At 45.7% G+C, this 17,171-nt stretch overlaps 1 protein-coding gene across 19 annotated transcripts in view; it reads left to right on the top strand.

Moving 5' to 3' along the window:
* TRERF1 (transcriptional regulating factor 1) overlaps positions 1-17,171 on the top strand; it is a 228,590-nt gene that overhangs the window by 136,525 nt on the left and 74,894 nt on the right. For all 19 annotated transcript variants that reach the window (XM_055389653.2, XM_055389638.2, XM_063707608.1 and 16 more), the window contains exon 4: positions 14,970-15,081. The gene's annotated coding sequence lies outside the window, so the exon portion shown is untranslated. The remainder of the gene's footprint in view (positions 1-14,969; positions 15,082-17,171) is intronic.

The following is a 17,171-nucleotide window of genomic DNA, read 5'->3' as shown; positions in this document are numbered from 1 at the left end:
GCCCCACCTGGTCTCTTGAAGGATATCAGCTGCTAGAAGACAGCCCAATGGCCCCCCTTCATTTGACCTCCTTTGTCTCTACTCCAGGAGCTCCCTCTTAGCTCCAAGTTAGGTTAGGGTGACCTTGTCACAGCCTCTTTGCCTCTACCCCTGCTTCTGTGCTCTAAGCGCCGATCCTAGCGCCCTTCTCTTTCATCCCAATGTGCCATACTCTAGACCTGGATGTGCCACGTGTAAGGATCACACTCCAGCAGGCACGAGGCATTAGAAAGTCCTTGGCGTGTGCTTCTGTGAGCACCCAGACTTCTTACTGTGACTTGTGAGGCCCTGCACCAGGGTTTGTCAACCTTAGTGCTATTGACATTTGGAGCTAGCGAATTCTGTCTTGAAAGGGACTGTCCTGCACATTGTAAGATGTTTAGCAGCATCCCTGCCCACCAGGTGCCAATAGCACTTCCCTAGTCGTGACACAGAAATGTTTCTAGACACTGCCAGATGTCCTCTGGAAGGCAAAATCACTCCAGGTGGAGACCACTACCCTACATAATGGAGACCCTGTCCTACCACGCTGCCTCATCCCACCCACTGCACACCTGCCACATGCACGCTCATCCCTGCCAGAGCCACTGCACTCGCTGTCACCACTGCTGTGAACGTTCTCTCCTCACATCCTCATGCTTTGCTCATTTAGGTCTCAGCTCAGCTGACACCTCCTTACCTTGGCCTTTCCTAAGCATCCTATGCAACCAACCTATTCGCTCCATGAAGTTTATACTTCTGTTTTGTTTTAAAATCACGTTTACAATCTCTGACCTTGTTCCTACCGCTTTCCTCCTGGTTTTCACTGTCCCAGCCACACCCTTCTAATTCCTCAGTCACATCCGGCATGTACCCACCACAGGGCTCTTGCTGTTCCTCCTCCTAGAATGCTCTTTCCCCAAATCTCATTGTTCTTATTCCTTCAGACCTTTGCTCAGATGTCACCTTCTCAGAGAGGGCTTCCCTGACTATTTCCTACTTTGTTTTTTCCCATAGCATCTACAGCCATCTAATACACTATACACTTTAAGTATAATAATTTTTATTTTCTGTTTCTCCCTATTAAAATGAAATCTCCATGAGGGCAGGGAGTTTTGTCTTCTTTGTTCACTGTTGCGTGCCAGTCACGGAGGACAATGCCTGGCATTGAGGCACTTGGCCGGTATTTTTTTAGATGCATGAGCTTAATTTTGCAAGGCTTGCTGGGACCTCTGCCCTAGTTTAACTGTGCACATTTGAAAGCATCGGATGAGCTTGGCTTCTTCTTGTAAAACCAGGGATTTATGTTGATGAAGAGTTCGATCAGGGTAGACTCATACTCTAAAGCATGTTTTCTTGTGAATAGAGATGTTTACAAAGCACAAAGCAGTGAATTTGCTAATAGTTCTTTTTACTGGCATCAGCTAGAGTTCTGAATTTAGCTGAAGCTTATACTTACCATGCCATGGTGGAGGTTTTCATTTCCTAATATGTACATGCATTTGTCTAAAAGTAATTGGTTTGTCTTCAGTTATGAGCCACAAGAGGTCAGGACCACCACTATGGCACCTCTCCAGAAAGGGCCGTGCCTGATAAGCACAAAAAAAACCCTTTAGGGCCGCACCTCCAGCTGTTCCCTGTTTCCCAGGATCTTGTTTATTTCTCATCTCTCCCGGCTCCTGGTCTTATTCCTTAGCTTTTTCTCTTAATAGGCTCTCATCCTTGTCTCAAAATCCCTGTCCTTACCTCCATGATCCATAAAGACCATGGCTCTCAGAAGGCAACGTAGAAGTGAGTCTGCAGCACCTCCCCGCTGGGAGCCCAGGAAGTCCTGAATATGACCAGGAGAGTTCCTGAGGCCCACATATCCTAACATGTTGAAATCCAAGGTCTTTCAAGGAAGCCCCACCACATATGCCTTCAGGGACCTGGCCAACCCTGCCAGCCTCCCCCATAGGTTCTCCCTCATATGGTCACAGTGCCAGAAATCCCACTCCTGGGGCTCAGTGAAGGCCCTTGGGTCTTCAAGGGAATTCCTTGTTCTGGGGCCCACATCCCAGGAGAGGGCACAACTTGAGCACGTTTGCATCCCGGTAAGGGTTACTGGGAAGGCTCAGATTTACAGGTGACAGATGGAGAGGGACTCTTGGGAGAGTTAGGATGTTGCAGAGAAGACCCCTTTTCCAGCTTATGTAATCGCTCCAAGGAAAGAGAGAGAAACAGAGAGAGAGAGATGAGGCTTAGCAAGTGAGTTCCTGGCTGCTTGTCATATGAAGAAAACTGATGTGAACGACACTTTCCTCCTCTGCTTCCTGCCCTGCTTTTTTGTTCTTTGTATCGTGAATAATATGAATACAGGAGCTTCATACTTAGAGTTATTTTTACAAGGTCTCCTCTCTGCTTCAGATGACTCAGAGCCGGAGCCTTCTCTTGAAGACGTTCCTTGGGAAGCACCAGAGAGATGCCGAACCCCAGGCGATCTCAGGGTCACAAGTGGGTGTCCTGGAAGTGTGGGCTGGAAGGAAAGCCTTATTGAAGGCAAACCTTCTGCTGGTTCCCCTCTCTACACAGCCAGCCCTGCCTTTCTCTCACCATCTTTTCCTGCTTCAGCAGAAACAATCAGGCCTGCTTGCCAGTCTGGAAATGAGCAGAGGGCACTGCCCCAGGGTCGAGGCTGCAAGCTATGGGTAGATGAGGGGAATCTGTAGGCCCCAAAAGGCTGGTGGCTCTAGTCTGAAGGCAAGAAAACTATTTGGGCAACCAGGCACTGAAGGAGAAGGAACATTGGTAGAACCTATTTCGTGTCTGTCTCCCACACTGCCCTTGTGCTCCTGGAGAGTGGGGGCTGCCTCTGACTGTTCTTCCAAACACCACACCCGGCACTAAGACCCAGTGCATGTGTGTGGAGTTGATGAATTAATGAAAGGGAAGCCCCTTTCCATGGGTAAAGCCAAATTACCTGGATGTGAGTACAGCACAAATCCATATGCCCGTGGAGGATGGAGCATCTGTATCTGCTCCTGAAGGTGCAGATGCCCAGACCTCGGCACACCCAGCACCAGCATTGTCTGCTTTGACCCATCATAACCACTCTGAGAGGCCAAGGAGGTTGTTTCCATTTTACAGAGGGGAATGCCGAGGATCAGAGAGATTGGCTGACATGCCTGTTGTTGTGCGTTTTGTAAGCGGCACAGGGGGATTCTTCTGCCCCACTTCTACTGACTCCGTGATCCAGTGCTGCCTTGAATCTTCGGAAACTCTAAAGTAGGGGTTCCCCGCTTCTGAGAAAGACTCCATAGCTCTCTTTTGGACACAGCTGCAGTGCCATCCTTCTGGGAGAGCCAGCCTGGAGCAGAACAGCTGGGGCTCATCTATCTGCTGCCCAACAAACCTTGGAAGGAGTATGATAGGAAGGTTCCATTCAGACTGCTCTTCTCTGGTGGCTCTGGGGAAAAGGGCATGATGAGGGGAGATGCCCTTTTTTCCTCCTGTTAATCTGCCCTCATCCCTGACTCCCTTTCCTGCTGTCTTCTATCCAACCACACAGTACCCAGCTTAAAACCAAGGTGGATGGAAAAGGTTTCAAGTTGATCATGGAACTCAGAATGCATTTTTCTGTAGAAGTAGCTGGAATGCGATGCTTGGTCTCCCCATGATATGTCTGAAATAAAAGAGTAATAGCATTGGCCCAATAGATAATTTGTATTAATGTTGATGGTTTAATTAATGAATTAATAATAAGCCAGCGCCCTCTCTTACTTGGAAGACGACAACAGCTTTCTCCACTCTTGTCCTCTTGTAGTTTGTTCTCCACGTGAAAAGTGAATCAGACCCCATCTCTCCTCTGCTCACAACCCTCCATGATCTCTTTTTTTTTTTTTTTTTTTTGAGACGGAGTCTTGCTCAGTTGCCCAGGCTGGAGTGCAGTGGCATGATCTTGGCTCACTGCAACCTCTGCCTCCCAGGTTCACGCCATTCTCCTGTCTCAGCCTCCCGAGTAGCTAGGACTACAGACGCCCGCCACGACGCCCGGCTAATTTTTTTTGTATTTTTAGTAGAGACGGGGTTTCATCATGTTAGCCAGGATGGTCTCGATCTCCTGACCTCAGGTGATCCACCCGCCTCGGCCTCCCAAAGTGCTGGGATTACAGGAGTGAGCCACCGCGCCCAGCCCCTCCATGATCTCATGCCTACAGCCTGGCCTCCTGCCTTGCTGACTGCACCTGCCGGCTCCCTCCACCAAGTTCATTCCACCAAAGAGTGGAAGGACACAGCTGCTGTGTCCTCTGCCTGGGACTCTCTTCCTTCCCTGAGTCACCTGGTTCAGCCAGTTCATTCAGGCCTATTCCCAGATGTCATCTTTTCAGGTGACCATGAATAGGCGCCACCCATGTTCATCACTCCTCTGACTCTTACCCTGCTTTATTTCCCTTCATAACATTCATCATACCTGCCATGACATTGCACACATGCCTGCTTACTTGTATATTGTTATTCTCCTCCACTAGACTATCAGCTCCACAAGGGCAGGGACTTTATATTTGTTTCCTGCTGTGTTTCCAACACTAGCAGAGTACCCAACATATAGTAGGTGCTCAATAAATATTTATAAATAAATAGATGAATGCACAACTGAATGAGTGATATATCTCTACACCTAACCAACAGCAGATTGTGGTTTACATGCAGAATTTATCACACATTCCAAACATCAACGCCAAAAAGGAATTTCTTCCGTTCCTTGCCCTTGGGATTGGAAATGCAGGGACTTCATTTTAGTAATGAGTTTATAGATTATTCTGGAAACCAGAACTTCATGTTCTGCATTTTTGGCAAAAATAGACACCTGCTTTCTTGGAGAGTAGCTTCTCAGAGTTCTGAAGGCTTCTTGGGGCTTGACAAATGGTTGGGGGTGGGTACTGTTTGGTCTCCTTAGCCTCCTGCTACCAGTTCTGCTGAGACTGGCAGTGTTCTCTTGATTAGACTAGAGCAGGGTTTCTCCTACTAACATTTTAGACCAGATTGTTCTTTGTTGGGGGCTGTCCCATGCCTTCCAGGATGTTTAGCAGCATCCCTGGCCTCTACCCATTAGATATTAGAAGAACTCCCCCAACTGTGACAACCAACAATGTCTCTGGACATTGCCAAGTATCCCTTGAGGAGTAAAATCACTCCCTGTTGAGAACTACTGCTCTACCGTGTACAGAAAGCCCCACCAACAACAAAGAATTATCCAACCCACAGTGTCACAAATGCCAAGGTTGAGCTACACTGCTCTGAGAGCCCTGTCCAATTCTGCATTGAGGGAAATGTTCTATTTGGTACTGTCTAATATGGTAGCTACTAGCCACATGTGGCTATTGAGCATCTTAAAATGTGTAGGCCGGGGCGTGGTGGCTCATGCCTATACTCCTAGCACTTTGGGAGGCCAAGGCAGGAGGATTGCCTGAGCCCAGAAGTTAGAGGCTGCAGTGAGCTGTGAGCAAGCCACTGCACTCCAGCCTGGGTGACAGAGTGAGGCCCTGTTTCTTAAAAAAGAAAAGAAAAGTAGTTAGTGCAACTGAAAAGCTGAGTTAAGTTTAATTTTAGGCTGGGTGCTGGGGCTTATGCTTGTAATCCCAGCACTTTGGGAGGCAAGACAGGCAGATTGCTTCAGCCTAGGAGTTGGAGACTAGCCTGGGCAACATGGCAAAAACCTGTCTCTGCTAAAGGAGACCCCTGGTGGCGCATGTTTGTAGTCCCAGGTTGAGGTGGGAGGATCACTTGAGCCCGGGAGGTTGAGGCTGCAGTGAGCCCTGCTCATGCCACTGCACTCCAGCCTGGGTGACAGAGTGAGACCCTGTCTCAGTAAATAAAACAAAATAATAAAATAAGGTAAATTTTTAAGTTTATTTTATTTTAAATTAATATTCATTTAAATATCCACTTACGGCTAGTAGCTGCCATATTGGACAGCACAGCTCTACAAAGGCCAGTGCTGCTCACTCTTCAATGTGCATATGAATTATCTGGGGATAGCAAAGTCCAATTCAGCAAACTTGAGGTGAGGACTGAGAGTCTGTAAATTCCCAGGGATGCTAAGGCTTCAGGTCTAAAGACCACACCTTGGAGTAAGATGATCTAAGCCTGGGACATAAAGAGCATTTTGCACATATAACACAGAGATGAGATTCCTGCTGCCTGAAAGAGCTTGTTGAAGAACCAGTGGCATAGAGTAGGGAGAGAGAAAAAATAGGGTCTGTGGAGTCAGACAGATACTGATTTGAATCCATTGTTAGCTCTGTGCCCTTTACTTCGCCTCTCTGAGCCTCCATCTCCTTATCTATAAAATAAAAGAGATCATTTCTGCCTTGCAGTGTGATTCTGAGATAGTGCATTTAAAAACACCAAACCCAGTGCCTGGCAGATACTTGGCACTCAGTAGGTAAATAGTATCAGTCATTATGGATTCATCCAAAGTAAAGGCATTGTTTACACAAATCGACCCTGCCTTTTAGGCTGTGTTTGGGGACCACCCCTCTCAGAGTCATCCAGGATGTTCTTTTAAACAATAGGTCCCTGGGCCCAGCCCAGACCTAATGAGTTAAAGTTTCTAATGGTAGGGCCCAGGAAGCTTCTTTTAAAAAAAGAAAAAATATATATTAGGTAAAATTCACCAACATAAAATTAACCATCGGCCATTTTTTTTTCATGTAAAAAATTTTTAACTTTTGTTTTATATTTGGGGATACATGTGAAGGTTTGTTACAGAGGTAAACTTATGTCATGGGAGTTTGTTATACAGATTATTTCATCACCCAGGAATTAAGCCCAGTACCCAGTTGTAATTTTTTCTTCTCCTCTCCCTCCTCCTGCCCTCCCCTCTCAAGTAGACCTCAGTGTCTGTTGTTTCCTTCTTTGTGTTCATAAGTTCTCATCATTTAGCTCCCACTTATAAGTAAGAACATGGGATATTTGGTTTTCTGTTCCTGCGTTAGCTTGCTGAGGACAGTGGCCTCCAGCTCCACCCATGTTCCTGCAAAAGACGTGATCTCATTCTTCTTTATGGCTGCACGGCCATTTTAAAGTATACAAGTCATTGGCGTTTCCTGCATTTACAATTTTGTGCAACCTCACCTAGGTCTAGTTCCAAGGCATTTTTGTCATCCCAGAAGGAAACCCTGTACCCACTCACCATTCTCCCCTCCCCAGCCCCTTGCAACCACTAACCTGCTTTCTGCTTCCATGCCTTGGCCTATTCTGGATGTTCCAGATAAAAGGAACCATATACTACGTGACCTTTTGTGTTTGACGTCTTTCACTTAACACCCTGTTTTTGAGGTTCATCCATGTTGTTGCATGTATTAGTGTTTAATTCCTTTTTACTGGTGAATAATATTCCATTGTATGAATATAACACATTTGTTTATCCACTCATCAGTTGATGGACATTTGGGTTCTTTCCACCTTTTCGGCTCTGTGAATAATGTTTCTAGGAACATTTGTATGCAAGTTTCTGTTGGAGTACCCATTTTCAGTGATGTGGGGTATATACCTAGAAGCAGAATTCCTGGGTCACATGGTAATGCAATGTTGAAATGTGTTGAGAAACCACCTGAACTGCCCTCCACAGTGGCTACACCATTTTCCATCCCTACTGGGAATGCATAGGGTGCCAGTGTCTCCACTTCCAGGTCAACACTTGTGATTTTGTGTTTTTGGTTGTGGCCAACCTGGTGGGTGTGAAGGGAAGCTTCATTCTTCACAAGTACCCAGGATGGTTCTTGTAGACCTGAAAGTTGGAGAACCATCGCTTTGATGAGAGCTCCTCTTTCAGTGAGTTCAGTCAGAGTCTACTGCTCCCAGGTTCTGGGACTCCCTGCAGCAGTGCCTTTGTTGGGCTGGGGAAGCCCATCAGGCAATTGGAATTGTTACTTCGTGTGCTGTTGTAATAGCGATTGGATCTTTTTTTTTTTTCGTACATTTACCCTCTCCCCTTTAGTAAGCACAACTGAGTAGAAAGGAACAGTTTGCCATTGACTTGTTCTGGGAAAGCCAGATCAGCACAGATGACCCACCCCCTGGTGTCCCCTGGGTGAGTTTCTGCAAAGCACCTCTACTTGTCCATCTGAGGCTGGCCTGGAGGGCCCGTTCCAACATGAAATAGCCTTGAACTCTCCTGTTTTAATAAAATTTAATGTGGAATTTTGTATTCTACTGTGTAATACAGAGCTGGGCCTGTTTTAATTAAAAATTAAAGGATTTTACTCCAAATATTTAAGTGTATTTCAGAAACACATCAAGTTAATCCTGTGGCCCTTAGGATGAACGTGATAAACCTGAGTAAAGGGACAGAGGAGTGTGAGGGGAGGAGGCCGTGTGGGGAGCACTTAATGAAAGGAATAGTATTCCTCTTTAACAATGAGGGTTTTGTTTTCTTCTTCTGGAATTTCCTCAAAATTAATCTCTAGGGTGGAACACAACATTTAAGTGATACATTGTATATGCAAGCAAAGGGAGCAAGGTCCTACTATTAATATAACTGCCTGCACCGCTTCAGAATTGTTCTAGGACATAAGCCAAGGTCCTCTTCTTCAAGTCGGCGGTCTCAGCCTTGGCCACATATGACAACCACCTGGCGAGCTTTACACGCTCTTGTTTAACAGGGTGTTCAACAAGAGCCCAGGTGAAACCCAGGAATCCCTGGTTTCTAAAGCTCCAGGTGATTCTGATGTGTAATCAGGATTGACTGCTGGGCCAGGCCATTAGACACAGTGGTGAAAAAAACGGACATAGCCCATGCCCTGATAGAGCTTACAGTCTGACTGGGGAGACCAACTCGTTAATCACATAATTGATTAATTACAACTGTTATAAATGCTGTTGCCCAGTTAAATTTCAGAGGGATGAAGACATCTTCCCAAAGCTATAGCCTGACAGATGAGTAGATGCTAATGAGAGGAGAGCTGGGAAAAGGGCATCCCAGGCAGAGGGACTGGCATATGCAAAGGCCCTGGGGTAGAAAAGAGCTTGGTGTATCTGAGGACTTGAAAGACAAGCTGGTTGGAGCTGTGAGCAAGGGGGGGTGGGCAGCCTGAGGCTGGGGAGCAGATGGTAGCCTGTCACCCATGTTAGCCTGTGGTGAGTCCACCTGACATGCTGTCAGTGTTTGAGCTGCTCTGATATTGGTGTGAAAGGCCCAAGCTTCTGTGCACTGGAATGAGCAGATACACGAGGGCCTGATTAAGTGATCTGCCTATATCCCATCATGGTCTGGGCAGGATCCCCTTCCTCCAGTGCATGAAAATTATTCTTTACTCAGCCTCCATGGAGAGAGAGGAAGGGCATCAAAAGAAGGGAGAGATTGGCCGGGCATGGTGGCTCACACCTGTAATCCCAGCACTTTGGGAGGCTGAGGCAAGTGGATCACTTGAGGTCAGGAGTTCGAGACCAGACTGGCCAATATGGCAAAACCTCCACTCTATTAAAAATACAAAAATTAGCTGGGCATGGTGGCGCATGCCTGTAATCCCAGCTACTCGAGAGGCTAGGGCAGGAGAATTGCTTGAACCTGGGAGACAGAGGTTGCAGTGAGCCGAGATCGCGCCACTGCACTCCAGCCTGGGAGACAGAGTGAGACTCTGTCTCAAAAAAAAAAAAAAAAAAAAAAAAAAAGGAGAGATATTTGGAGAGAGAATGGGAGTTTTCCTCACGTCTGAAAAGTTTCTGGGCCTCACTTGAAAATTACATCTCCTTCTGGCATCTCCACATAGAACTCATTTGACAGAACTGTGGGTCCCTAGATGACCGGAGCCTGGGATCTCATTGCAGTGATTCCTCTCTGCACTGTTTCTCAGATGCTCTGTAGAGCCTGTCTCACATTTAATTCCTCCCTCCTCTCCATTTTCCTGCATCCCCCTCCCCCTGTTCCTTTTTCTTCTTTTTAAAATCTGTGCCAATTTCTAATGAATTGTGGGTGGCATGGAGGGAATTCTTCACACTTCATTTGGTCCTGCTTCATAGTTTATATCCTGTGTCCCTCCCTTCCCTTGGCTGAACCCCGCGTCCTCAGTCTGGTAGATGTGAGCTGTTCGTTTCCTTTCAACGGCCTTGTGGCTGCAGAGAACCCCTCTTTGATTTGGGCTTTTAGATACTCATTTAAAGTGCTTGTTCCTGTGTATTAATTTCTTCCTTCCCTAAGACTCCTAATCTTCACTCTCCCTTAACTCCGATAGCAGTGTGGCGTGTGAGGCGGCATTTGTCACCCCCATTGTACAGAAGGGAAACTGAGGTTCTGATAGCAGCGTGGGGCTGTGGGAAGATTCTGGCCTTGCTTGGTGGCATGATGGATGTGACAGGTCCTTGGAAAGTCACACAACCCTCCAGGGCTGCCTCTTTACTGGTCATATGGGAAGGAGATAAGATTTCTACCCCTGTAAGGAGGTAGGGTGATGGGGTAAAGAGGATGGGATTTGGCCCTTAAAGCTCTGGCTCAACCACTCAGTTCTGTGGCCTTGGGCAAGGCATCAGACCTCGGCTTCCTCACTTGTAGAATGGTGATCCCTACAGCACCTCAGCAGGATGGTTGTAAATACTAGAGGCACTGTCTGGGAAGTCCTAGCAACGTGCCTGGTCTGAATGGGATGTAGTAGCTGTTCTTTGGCCTTTGGGATATAGTAGCTGTTCACCTCCCCTGCCATCTGGGATTTGGCTGTTTGTCCAAGAGGAGCCTAATCATTATGGTGGAGCTGGAATTAGAACTAGAATCCAGGTCTACTGGCTTCAGGCCCTCAGCTCCTGGGAGGAGCTATCTGTAAGCACCCTGGTTTTGTGAGCTGGATAATTCTTGCTGTGGGTAGGCCTTTCTGTACACGGTAGAATGGTAGTTCTTAACTGGGAGTGATTTTGCAAGAGACACTTGGCAATGTCTGGAGAGTTTTTTCATTGTCTCGGCTTGGGAGGTTCTATTGACTTCTAAGGGGTAGGGGCCAGGTATCTGGATGGTTCTGGGATCTCTCAGCACAGTAGTTGGGGACCTTTGAAGGCACAGACCAAGAAACAGCAAGTCATCAGAACCCCTGGTCAGCAATAGCTGACTCTGAGCCTTGCAAAGCTGCCCTGCAGCGTCAGCACCGGCTGGGAAATCCTTGTGGATTCTTGTGGATATTCACATAGAGGGAGGGGCATGATTATCCCCACTCACCGGGTATAGTGCTAGCAACAGCTGCCACTTATCCAGGGCCTATTAGGAGCAGGGGCAGCGTGCTCAGTGAGGGACCTACGCTCTCACTGATCTGCCTGTTCAGCAAGGAAGACACTGCTAAGTAACCTCATTTCACAGAAGTGGGACAAGGCCATACGGCTAGTGAGGGGCAGGGCCAGACCTAGGGCAGAGCCTAGGTCTCCTTAGCTCCAAAGCTCACATGCTATGCATGAAATTGCATGACCTTTCTTAGAAAGTAACACCCCCGTGAGGCTTCTCCAGCAATCATTTTAATAGAATGCTTATCCACATCCCTATGTCAGCATTGGCCACCTAATTTTGCCACCGGCCAAACTGAATTTACCACCGTTGCAGAAAACAAGTAGGTAAGAATCTTAAAACTTATCATACATTGGGAGGGAGGGCAAGGGTGCCCCTATTTTGGATGTCTCATGCCAGTTTGGGAAGAGGGAGAATTTAGCAGTTAGGCACAATATGTTCCTGATTGGCCCTAGAAAACTTCTTGGGTGCTTTTAGAAAAACCTGTACATCTTCTTCTTTTTTTTTTTTTTTTTATGAGACAGTGTCTCCCTCTGCCACCCAAGCTGGAGTGCAGTGGTGCGATCTCTGCTCACTGCAGCCTTCACCTCCCAGATTCAAGTGATCCTCTCAAGTAGCTGGGACTACAAACACAAACCACCACACCTGGCTAATTTTTGTATTTTTTTGTAGAGACGGGGTTTCACCATGTTGCCCAGGTTTTGTCTCAAACTCCTGGGCTCAAGCGATCCACCCACCTCTGCCTCCCAAAATGCTGGGATTACAGGTGGGACCCACTGTGCGCAGCCAAACCTGTACATCTTTAATGCCTGTCTTGAATACCACAGTGATTGGAGCACAGTGTGAGGTTAAGAAACAGTGCAGTCCTGATTAAGAGCCTTCTCTCCTAATTAGAGTATGCCATGCTCCATCCTGTCACAGGACCTTTGCACAGGCTACTCGGTGTACCAGCAGCACCCTTGCTCTCTATCTTTCCCCTGCTGCCCTCCCTACTTTGCTTCAGTAATTTATTCTTAGGGCTCATATTAAAGACTAATTCCTTAGGAAAGCACTTCTGCCCCATGTCCATGCTAGTCCATCTTCTGGCATATGCTATTATGCATTAGCTATGTTTCTTTAGGGGACCACTATTATAGTTATCTCTAATTTGTTAATGTTGGTTTCCTTCTTGCACTTGATTGTAAGCTCCATGAAGGTAGGGAACACATTGGTCTCACTCAGCTGTTGTATGCCAAGTGGCTTGCATTTGCCTAGTACATACTAGGCACCAGCCAACATTGGATGGGTGAATGGATGGTTAGATGAATGGATTGAGCTAGTTAATTTCATTTCCTTTCCCTTAACTCCAGCCAATAATCCCTTCTTAGGGAATTGTAATTATCTGTTTATATGGTTCTCTTGAGCCTCTTTGAAGAAGAACCTGTCTTTAGAAGCCCTGAGTCTAGCTCCATGCCTGACTTATAGTAGATGGCTAATAAAAGTTGGCCATATGTTGTCTAAGACAAACTCTTGCCCATAAGACAAGCAGTTCCAAGAGCTCACGCTTCTGCAGAGAGGACCCTAGAGAGTTGTTTTCATACATAGAGGGTAAGGATGGTGAATTTATTCACAGAAACGGAATGAAGTGCATTCCTGCTTCCCACCCGTGCCATGCTTAGCTCCTTGGTAAGGTCTGCTATTCAGGTTGCCAGTTACTGTATTGACTTATTTGTACATAAACAGTTATTCCCCATAACCTTCCCTTCGCCAACATTCAGAGATAATGATACACAATCTTTGTAACATTACAGATGTTGCTTCAAAAACACTCTGTTGCTATAGGAATGTTTGTGATGTGCTTATCGCTAGAATTTCATGAGCAACAAACTCCAAAATTGCAGATGATTTAACATTTGAAGCAGGGAGTGAGAGTGTATGTGTGTTTGCATTTAAAAAAACAAAACAAACAAGGCTTTGAAAAAGGAAGTTTTCTTCTGCAGAGTTATCTTCTTCTAAAGCTTAAAATAAGAACTACTTAAAAGCAGCGAATTTAGAAGAATGAGCACTCTCTCTTAAACATTCAAATGGGTGAAAATGACTTGTAATGCCTCTCTCAAGTATTAAGGAAATAGGCAGTTAAAGGTTTTTTTTTGGAGCTAGCTGTCACAGACAAAGGATTTCTCATTTAAAAAAAATCATTTTATAGCATTAAATAGTAGGAATGCATACCAGCAGCCCTTTTGGCATTTTGAAAATGATTTATTTTCTGAAATGTCCCAGTGCATTTTAATAGATGACTCTTTGTTCTTCTCATTCAGGGAGGGAGCTTCAGGCGGGGTTGCCATAGTTAGGGTTGGGAAGTTCAGGGTGGAGGCAGACAGGGCTCCAGGAACAGCTTTCCATGAGCCTCACACTGTTACCTGAACACAGCAGGTGGGTGCCACCACCTATCTCCAAACAGCATGGAGCCACACTTTCCCAAAGCTCCTGCTGTGGTTCTCCTTCCCAAAGAGAGACTCTCTGAACTAACTTTTTATAGTCCAGAGAGTGAATTCGAAATCATTTTTCTTTCTAGCCTTGCTCTCTGAACATATCAGCTAGACATCTTAGGAAAGGTGTGCAATGTGGAAGTCTCTACTATAGCAATGCTACTACTCAGCTGTGGCTCAGGAGTGGTGCTGTCTGCAAACTCTTTAGTGGTCCATGAGATAAGTTCAGAAATTGAGTCGGTGCTTAGTAATTTTCATGCCGATTTGACAGGATAATCTGTTGAATCAAAGAACTTAAAAGTGAGCTTGCACTTTGTATCAGTATCTTTTCATTTCCTTTTTCTAGCAGTTCATTTTTACTATATTTTATTAAAGTAGTCATCTCTAATGGTGTGGAAAATTTTTTAAAAACTGGTCCTTCGGCTAGGCACGGTGGCCCACGCCTGTAGTCCCAGCACTTTGGGAGGCCGAGGCGGGCAGATCATGAGGTCAGGAGTGCAAGACCAGCCTGGCCAACATGGTGAAACCCCGTCTCTACTAAAAATACAAAAATTAGCCAGGTGTGGTGGTGGGCACCTATAATCCCAGCTACTTGGGAGGCTGAGGCGGGAGAATTGCTTGAACCTGGGAGGCAGAAGTTGCAGTGAGCCAAGATCACACCATTGCACTCCAGCCTGGGCAACAGAGTGAGACTCTGTCTCAGGAAAAAACAAAACAAAACAAAACAAAACAAAAAAACTGGTTCTTCATGACAAATAACTTGAGAAGCTGTATGCCAAGGCACCTGTAAGCTGCTGTAGCTCCCCCATGAGGAAAGTCGGCTGTTGAATGGATTTGGGGAATCACAGCACTTAGCAAATGATATTATAATGAAACTCAGATCTCTCTCTGTCTCTCTATATCTCTCTGTGTCTGTCTGTCTGTCTGTCTGTCTGTCTGTCTGTCTGTCTCTCTCTCTCTCTCTCTCTCTCTCTCTCTCTCTCTCTCTCTGTTTCCTAAGTGCAGAGACTGCATCCAGTTCATCTCCATGGCCTCATTCCTCAGTGCCCTGCCTGGCACATTGCAGGCCTTTGGAAATGTTTGTTGAATGCATGCCTGTCTGCTTCCTCATTACCTAAGAGTAGGTGAGGACAGGCTCGGGAATTTCCCTGGGATTTCTGGTAGTGTCTTCTGCAGGATGGTGATGAAGAGCTAGGAGCAAATGATGAGGAAATGACCTTTCCTTTTTCTTTTCCCCACAGGACCAGGCCTCCTCTTCCCACCTGTCCAGCAGCATGAAAGCAGTATGATTGGCCGACCGCAGGAGAAGCCCCCAGAACCAGGCCCCCAACTCAGCCATCTGCGGAGGTCAAGGTGAGCTTGCTTTCCTTCTTCTGGAAGGCTGAGGAATTTTCATTTTAACACTTTCTGTATGCATTTGTAATTCCTTGCTATGTGCTAGAAGAATGAGGTTTCCTGGGATGAGGGTAGACTTAGAAAGTGCGTGTCAGCCTTACAGATTAAAGCGTGCTCATTTTGCTTAAAGGAGAGGCTGATATGGAGCAGAAAGGACTGAGTTGAGTGTCTAGAATGGAGCTCTTATTATTCTTCCACCACCTCCTGAATCTGGGACCTTGGACAGGTCTTACAGGATGGGGTATCCAGGGAATTTTGAATGAAAAAATCTCTGAGACAGGATAGAATGGGAAAGATTACTCAGTCCATGATCTGAGAGTCCCACTACCTGCTAGACAGACTTCTGTCCCACACAGAGTCATAAGGGGCCTTAGATGATCAGTCAGGCCAGTTTCCAGCCAGTGTTGGACAGTTAGTTGTTAGTTCTGTCTGCTGGTCTCTGCTCTGCCATTAGGAACCACAAAGACTTGGCTTTCAAAGACTCTTCCACATGCCTCTCTCATTGGGTTTGAAGATTTGAAGATTTGGCTGTCATAACTCCGTCTTTCTTTTTTTGGTATAAATTCTCCCTAGAGACTGGTGCCAGTCACCTTGTCCTCTCGTCCCCTCCGTGTTGGAAAGGGCTTTAGTTACCTCCAGCGTCTGCCTTGCTGGTTGCTCATGCAACCTGCACCATCTTCAGTAGAGAATCATTCATTCATCATTCGTTCTTCAGTGGCTATTTACAGCCTCCTTTGTGACAGGCACTGTGCTAGACTCTGGAGATATATCAATGAAGAAGAAAGACAGAGTCTCTGTCTTTTAAGACAAAATAGGTTTAGATCCTTAGAGTTTGAAATATGCATTGAACTACTTCCGTGGGCTCCTTTTTTACATTTTTATCTCTGCAACTTTTTTTCTTAAATGTCCCATAAGTGCTTCAAAAAACATCTTTAAATATTGGATATAGTTTTCTATATATCATCATTGAAAGATAAGTTAGCTTATTGTGCAGCTCAAATCATCTATAATATGTTCTTTTCTGATTTTGTCTGATTATCTATCAATTATTGAGAGAGGTGTGTTAAAGCCTCCCACTGGATTTGTCAGTTGCTCCTTGCAATGCTGAAATTTTTGCTTTATATGTTTTGAGGCAATAGATGCATAGATGTTTAGAACTGGTGTATTTTATTGATGAATTGGGATTTATTTCTGCCATCTTTATATGCATTTAATTTTTTCTGCTCTTTCTTTTAGGTTGAGGTATTTTCCCCCCTCATTTCGTTTTCCATCTTCTTATTTGTAACTTACACACTCTATGTCTGTTATTTCTGGGGTTACCCAGCTAGCTACCTGGATAGATGATAGATAGATAGATAGATAGATAGATAGATAGATAGATAGATAGATAGATAGAAAAAAACAGACTCTATGTGTGTTTTTTCAGGGGTTATCCAGCTAGCTAGATATATATATGTAGATAGATAGATAGATAGATAGATAGATAGATAGATAGATAGATAGATAGAGAGACAGACAGACAGACAGACAGACAGACAGACAGACAGACAGACAGATAGATAGATATTTTTAGAGACAGGGTCTTGCTCTCTTGCCCAGGCTAGCTTCAAACTCCTGGGCTCAAATTATATTCTCACCTCCGCCTCCCGAGTAGCTACCTTAGCTTTTTTTGTTTGTTTTTGTTTGTTTTTTGTTTTGTTTCGTTTTGTTTTTGAGATGGAATCTCTCTCTGTCTCCCAGTCTGAAGTACAGTGACACAATCTTGGCTCCCTGCAACCTGCACCTCCTGGGCTCAAGCAATTCTCCTGCCTGAGTCTCCTGAGTAGCTGGGACTACAGGCGTCTGCTACCACGCCTGGCTAATTTTTGTATTCTTAGTAGAGATGGGATTTCACAATGTTGGCCAGGCTGGTCTCAAATTCCTGACCTCAGGTGATCCGCCCGTCTCGGCCTCCCAAAGTGCTGGGATTACAGGCATGAGCCACCGTGCCCCACCAATTTTTGTATTTTAAGTAGAAACAGGGTTTTACCCTGTTGGCCAGGCTGGTC

Source organism: Gorilla gorilla, chromosome 5, assembly GCF_029281585.2.
Source record: "Gorilla gorilla gorilla isolate KB3781 chromosome 5, NHGRI_mGorGor1-v2.1_pri, whole genome shotgun sequence".
In the NCBI taxonomy this organism is placed as follows: Eukaryota; Metazoa; Chordata; class Mammalia; order Primates; family Hominidae; genus Gorilla; species Gorilla gorilla.
This window is presented reverse-complemented; position numbering and strand designations above follow the sequence as displayed.